The sequence below is a fragment of the Elephantulus edwardii genome, unplaced genomic scaffold, assembly GCF_000299155.1.
Source record: "Elephantulus edwardii isolate Elephantulus edwardi_28Jun2011 unplaced genomic scaffold, EleEdw1.0 scaffold00044, whole genome shotgun sequence".
Classification (NCBI taxonomy): Eukaryota; Metazoa; Chordata; class Mammalia; order Macroscelidea; family Macroscelididae; genus Elephantulus; species Elephantulus edwardii.
In genome coordinates, this window is record NW_006399794.1 from 7,248,023 (window position 1) to 7,255,760 (window position 7,738).

A 7,738-nucleotide genomic window follows, 5' to 3' on the forward strand; every position below is an offset into this window, starting at 1 on the left:
GTTTATTCACCCACACTACACACAAGTTCTAGCAAGCCTCTGAGTCTCTAAGATATCTTGGTATGTTATAGACTGCAAAAGAACCTTGATTTCACAGTGGTTAAATGTTGGGTTATTGTTCAAAAGGTGTGCAATTTGAACCAAACACACATGGAGAAAGAAGGGGAAGTCTGCTTCCATAAGGATACACAGTATTGGGAACCCAGTGAGGAAGGTATACTCTGCCTTAGAGGGTCACTGTGATTCAGAATCAAGTCAGTGGAAGTGAGTTGATTTTCCACTTTTTAATTTTTCTGTTTAGTGCTGGAAGAAGGATTGGCCACCCACTTCTGAAATAGCAGGCCTCTGAAAACCCTATGCACAACAGAACACACGCAGATTAACAAAAAGGGCAACCTAGGTAGAACCATCAAGTATGGAAACACAAGGGAGGAGGAAACCAGACCCTAGTGATTGGTACATGGAATGTGAGAACCATGAATGAAGGATGAGATGGATTGATTCGGTGACTGGGGTAATCGGGATGGGTGTGTCGGAGGCGGTGCGGTTAGCGCAGGATAGGGCAGGGTTTAGAGCTGTTGTGCATAGGGTCGCTATGAGTCGGAAACGACTCGATGGCACATAACAACAACAACAGTGCTTTTTTCATACTACTGAAGAATAGAGACTATACCACTATGGTTATATTTTCATTCTTGCTAATGACCAAGCTCACAGTGGAAACAAAGATGCTATGTTAACTGATGTGTTTTTCCCAGCTCCCTTCCTTCCACGACAAAATTTTGACTTGAGTTTTGCATATTATTCTAAGATCATCTATCATATGGCTTTCTGTATCATACTTATTCCAGTAACAGAGAATTGTCTCAATTTTATCCGTTTTTTCTTCAGTTCACTCTGACAAGCTCTTAATATCTACTGGTACTTGGTTATGAAAGGCATAAAACAGCATTATTTTTATAGAGGAATATAAATCAAAAGTTCCCACCTTCTGCAGAGGAAGAGTAGTTTTCCGTGCTCTTAAAGTTCAAGAGGTAAGTAGGTTGTAGGAAGAATTTGCAGTCCTACAACTCACATATGGCTTCCTAAAGTTCCTGTGATTTTTTAATGTGCATAATTCAAGAATAAGTTTTAGACCACTTTGTCCCTGAAAATTCCCTGCTCAGTCCACGCTGAGACTGAAATGACAATGTGTTCTACAGCATAAAGGGTGGTGTCTTTTCCATTCATAAGGAATGGAGCTCAGTCTCATGTAGATTTTAATGAGAGTCCTGGGGCCATTGGAGACTGTGTCTGGAGATCACTCTTAAATGTCATGAGTCATATGCTCTGTGGAACTATCCCTTAAAGTGCTGCCAGAAAAACTGATATTTAAATTCTAACTTTTCAGTGATGCTTGCTTTAGTTCTTCCAAAGAACAATAAAAATTACTGAAATTCAATCTATTAGACATATATCTTAGGATTTAATTAATTCTTTCTATCATATTTTACTTCCTGTACACTGTTATTTCTTTTATGATTTTGAAAATTTGCCAAGTCCCTCATGTCTCTTCTGCCCTATTCAGAGGACAAGTTGAATGAGGTGCCATGAAGAACTGTTGTACCTGAGAAGTGAGAAGAATGTGAATAGGAAGAAAATGAATACACTGATCTCAATGATTGCTGTCTGCTGCGATCTTTCTGGTGCTTTCAGTTCATCCTGATGCAACTTTGCTTTAGGAGACCTGGCTGAGAAGGAAAATCTACTGTCAACCACAACCACTGCTACTTCACTGATCCTGATGATTTCTACTAAAGGCTCCTACTTGCTTCTTTCACCAACTCAATAGTCAAATCATTCACCAGACTAAATATCTACTTAATGTATTATTAAGTTTTATCTCCAATATGTTCTAACAACCTTAAATTTTTAGGCAAACCTGTTCACTCACTGTCTTCTGTTTAAGTTGTTCACTTTCTTTGTTCTAAGGCTGGATCTATCTGAAATGCCCTTTCCTTAACTTTCTCATAAAAAAATATTCACAAATGCAGTCTCATTCAAAAAGTTCTTTGCTTGCATAGTGTATAGCAAATCAATTTGATAAGGGAAGATTTGCTTGGCATAGACTCCACTATGTTGTAGAACCTCAACTCTAATAGATTTGAAATATCATATTAGGTCTAGTAAAACCTGTGAAAGCCAGAACTTCCATAAGGTAGAAACCTGTCAGAGAAGGAAAACTCAACTATTTCCACTAACAGAGGCAAGAGAACAGTGTTTAGCACTGCCCTCTGCCAAAGATAGAAAATCTGCTGTTGTTAGGTACTGTCAACTATGACTCACAGTGGCAATATGAACAATAGATATTTACCTAAGCCTGATATTCTCAAGCTCATGGTTAGACTCACCCTGTAACTCCACCTTGTTATAGGTCTTCCTTTCTTATTCTGACCCATCACATTTCTCAGCATGATGTCTCTCCTGACAAAATACCTAAAACAATTAAGACAAAGTTTTACCATCCTTTTCTCTAAGGACCACCTTGGTTGAACTTATCTATGCAAGTTCAAGCTGAAGCTGAGGAAAATGAAACCAAATCCACGGCAACCAAAATACGACTTTGATTTCATCCCACCTGAATTTCAGAACCAACTCAGGAACAGGTTTGAGGCCTTGAACACTAATGAGCAAAGACCAGATGAGTTGTGGGAGGATATCAAGGGTATCATCCAGAAAGAGTGCAAATGGTCATTGTAAAGACAGAAGAAGAAGAGAAGCCCAAAATCGATGTTAGAAGAGACTCTGAAAATTGAACTGGAATGCAGAGAAGCCAAAGCAGAAGGAAGAATTCAAGATAAAGAGTTGAATAGAAAATTTTAAAAGGTAGCACGGGATGACAAAAGAAAATATTACAATGAAATGTGTAAGGAGTTGGAGTCAGAAAATCAAAAGGGCCTAACTCGCTCAGCATTTCTTAAGTTCAGGGAGCTGAAGAACAAATTCAAACCTCAAGGTGCTATAATCAAGGATGTTTTAGGCAGAATATTAAATGATCCAGGAAACATTAAAAGAAGATGGAAAGAATATACTGAGTCACTGTATCAAAAGGAATTGGTAGACACAGAAGAATTTCATGAAACAACATATGAGCAAGGGCCTGTGGTGATGAAGGAAGAAGTTCAGGCTGCTTTGAAGGAAATGGCAAAAAAGAAGACCCCAGAAATAGATGGTATACCAATTGACATATTTCAGCTAACAGATGCTGTCTTGGATGTGCTCACAAAGTTGTGCCAAGAAATCTGTAGAACAGCCACTGGGCCAACTTACTGGAAGAGTTCTATATTTGTTCCCATCCCAAAGAAGGGTGACCCAACAGAGTGTGGAAACTAAGGAACAATATTATTGATTTCACATGCAAGCAAGATTCCACTTAACATTATCCAAAAACAACTGGAACATCAGCAGAGAACTGCCAGAAGTCCAGGCTGGATTTAGAATGGGTCGTGGTATTAGGGATATTGTAGCTAATGATAGATGGATCTTAGCTGAAAGCACGGAATATCTAAGTTTCATTGATTATGCAAAGGCGTTTGACTGGATCATAACAAGCCGTGGCTGACTCTGAGAAGAATGGGAATCCCAGAATACTTGAGCATGCTAATGAGAAACCTATACTTGGAATAAGAGGCAGTCGTCAGAGCAGAGCAAGGGAACACTGCATAGTTCAAAATTGGGAAGGTTGTATGCCAGGGATATGTCCTGTCTCCATACCTTTTCAACCTGTATGCATAACAGATTATCCAGAAGGCTGGGCTTTATGAGGAGAAATGTAGTGTCAGGCTTGGTGGAAGATCTATCAACAATCAGCGTTATGCAGATGACACAACCCTGCTTGCTGAAACTGAGAAGGACCTGAAGCACTTGCTGCAGAGGGTCAAGGACTGCAGTCTTCCATATGGATTGAGGCTCGATGTCAACCACTGGACCAATTAGCAGCATCAGGATGGATTGTGAAGAGATTGAGATTGTTCACAGAATTAGTTTGCTTAGCTCCACAGTCAACATTCTTGGAACCAGTAGCCAAGAAATTAAAAGACGTATTGCGATGGGAAAGTCTGCTGTTAGGGACCTCTCCAAAGTACTGAAGAGCAATGGTGTCTCTCTGGAGACCAAGGTGTGTCTGATACAGGCCATGGTCTTTGCTATCACTTATTATGCATCAGAGAGTTGGACAATGACTAAGGAGGATAGAAGGAGAATTGATGCCTTTGAGCTGTGGTGCTGGAGAAGAGTATTGAGGGTACCATGGACTGCTAGGAAATCAAATAGGTTCATCCTGGAAAGGGTTAAACCGGGCGGCTCCTTGGAGGCAAGGATTCTGAGGCTCTGTCTAACATACTTTGGACATGTTGTAAGGAGGGACAGGTCCTTGGAGAGGGATATCATGCTAGGTAGGGTGGAGGGACAGTGCAGGAGGGGAAGGCCCTCTATAAGGTGGATTGATTCAGTGACTGTGGTAATTGCGATGGTGTGTCAGAGACAGTGTGATTGGCACAGGACAGAGTAGATTTTAGGGCTGTTGTACATAGGATCGCTATGAGTTGCAAGTGACTTGATGGCACATAACAACAACAACAACAACAACAACAACAACAACATAATCTATTATGATCCACACATTCAAATGCCTGTGCATAGTCAGTAAAACACAAGTACATATCTTTCTGGTAAACTCTACTGTCACTCATCTAGTCAGTCTGTGGTACTAGTGGTGGCTAGTGTGTTGCAGTGCTGCTGGAAGATATGTCATTTACTGGCATTTAAAAATACCATCATGAGAACTCACTGTGGACAGGTTTCTAAAAAACTTCTAGACTAGATAGACTAGGAAGCAGGACAGGACACCATCCATTACTGAAATAATGGACTTATGAATAAAAGAACATTGGCCATTTCAGATAAGCAAAACTATAAAATATCTGGCATATTTCACTTAATATAATATTTTTACATTTATCCACATTGTGGCATGTATCATTACTTCTGATAGCTAAATATTACTCCATTTTGGGAAGATGAGTGAAGCAGCTGGATTCTATAAAGGTATGTTTTCTGTTTTGGTTGAGGCTTGGGTGTGGTCTGTTGTTTGCAATTAATTGGGTGTGAGCTGATTGGATTTGGCCTCATCATTTGGTGGCCAGTTTGTGTCTGCTTTCCAGTTCAGGAAGATGAGTAGAGCAGCTAGATTCTACAAAGGTGTGTTTTCTGTTTTGATTGAGGCTTGAGTGGAACTGTTGCTTGCAATTGGGTATGAGCTTACTGGATTTTTCCTCATATTTTAAAAGGCCGTCATTCTTCTAAGTTGGATAACACTGGTCTGGCAATTTGCTATACATAGGTAACTTGTGGTTGCTGTAATGGCAAACACTGTGACACTGATGTGCCAAACGCAATAATGGTTACCCATGGTGGACAGTGTTTGGTGGCGCTCTCAAATTAAAACAGGCTTTGAAGTATCCACTTCTGAAATAGCTTGGCTCCAGAAACTCTATGAACTTAGAGAAACAATCAAAGTTGTATGTTTTCAGGACTTTGGTTCATAGGGTTGCTATGAGTCATCTACAATTTGACGACACTTAACAACAACAATATATATTCTAAGTATTTGGCTATTATAAATAGTCTGAATATGAACATTTGTGTACATCTATTTATTTCAAAAGCTATTTCTTTTCAATTGTATTGAGCTTAAACATAAGATTAGAACTGCTATTACTAAGTGCCTACAAGTCATCTTCTACTCACAGAAATCCTAAGTACAACAAATCAAAACCTTGCCTGGTCCTGTGACATCCTCACATTTTATTTTATTTTATTTTTTTTGTGTGTGTGCTTAAACTCAAATTAGCTATTATAATAAAATATTGTGTTAAAACATATTTTAATATGTTTGTTGTTGTTGTTAGGTGCCACTGAGTCGAGTACAACTCATAGGGACCCTATGAACAAAAGACCTTAACCCTGCATCATCATCCTGCATCATCATCATCACACTTCCTGACACACAAGAGCCCACTGAAGCAGTCACCGTCTCAGTCCACCTGGTTGAGGGTCTTCCTCTCCTTCTCTGACCCTGCACCCTTCCCAGCATCATGTTCTTCTCCAAGGAATAGCCCCTCCTAGCAAAATGCCTAAAGTATATGAGTACTCCAATGAGCACTCCAGCTGCACCCGCTCCAAGACTTACCTGTTTGTTCTTTTGGCTGTCCATGTGATGTTCAGTGCTCTTCTCCGACACAACCGCTCAAAGGCATCAATTATTTTCCTGTCATCTTTATTCATTGCTCAGGTCTCAAATACATATCAAGTGACTGAAAAGACTATGGCCTGGATTAGATGCACCTTAGTCCTCAAAATGACTTAATTACTCCTCAATAATTTGGAAAGGTCCCTAACTGCAGATTGTCCCAGTGCAATGTATCTCCTTATTTCCTAACTGCTCTTACCAAGGGTGTTAATTGTGGATCCAAGCAAGATGAAGCTGCTGACAGTTTCAATCTCCTCTCCGTCCATCATGATGCTCCCTATTGGTTCAGTGGTAAGAATCTTTGTTTTCTTGACATTGAGATGCAATCCATAATGAGGGGTACATTCCTTGATCTTCTGCAACAAGTGCTTTAAGTCCTCCACACTTTTAGCAAGTAAAGTTGTGTCATCTGCATAATGCAGGTAATTGATGAGTCTCCCTCCATTCCTGATGACACATTCCTCCTCATAGAGTCCAGCCATTGTTGGATAACTTGCTCAGCATATAGATATAAGTATGGAGAAAGAATACAACCCTGGCACACTCTCTTTCTAACTCTGAACCAGGCAGTGCTCCCCTGCTCCACTTGTACAACAGCCTTCTGGTCCTGGTATAGGTTCTGTATGAGCACAAGTGTTCTGGGACTCCCATTCTTCCCAATGTCAGCTACAATGTACTATGGTCCGCACAGTCAAGTGTATTTGCATAGTCAGTAAAGGACAAATAGACATATTCAACATTATGAAATATGAAGAAAAGATTTACTCTTGCTTATATCAACAATCAATACCCTTCCAGCAGTCAGAAAACCAGGAGAGATATTCATTGGGCAAGTCTGCTGTCAGGGACTTCTCTAAAACACCAAAGACCAATGATGTCAGTTTGAAGACTAAGGTGTGCCTGTTCAGGCCATGGCCTTCTCAGTCACCTGTTATGCAGAAGAGAGCTGGACAATGAATAAGGATGGCAGAAGAACAACTGATGTCTTTGAGCTGTAATGCTAGAGAAGAGTACTGAATATCCCATGGACTGCCAAAAGAACAAACATATATGTTTTAGAGGAAGTGCAGCTCGGGTGTCCCTGGAGGGAAATATGGCAAATCTTCATATTCATACTTTGGCCAGGTGAGGGTTTTCGTGGAAAGGCACATAATGCTTGGAAAGATGAAGGGTCAGTAAATGAAAGGAAGATCCTCAATGAGAGGATTGGTATATTGTCTTCTACAATAGATTCTAGTGTGTCAGAGATTATAAAGATGGCACAGGATAGGGCAAGGTTCAGGTCTGTTGATCATGGGGTCACTATGAGTCACACTTGACTTGATGGTAGCTTACAACAACAATATATAGTTGTTGTTACGTACTGTTACATCATAACTGACTTACAGCTAACCTTCCAGTGGGTTTTCAAAGACAGTAAATTGCAGAAGATTTGATTTCCCATCTTCT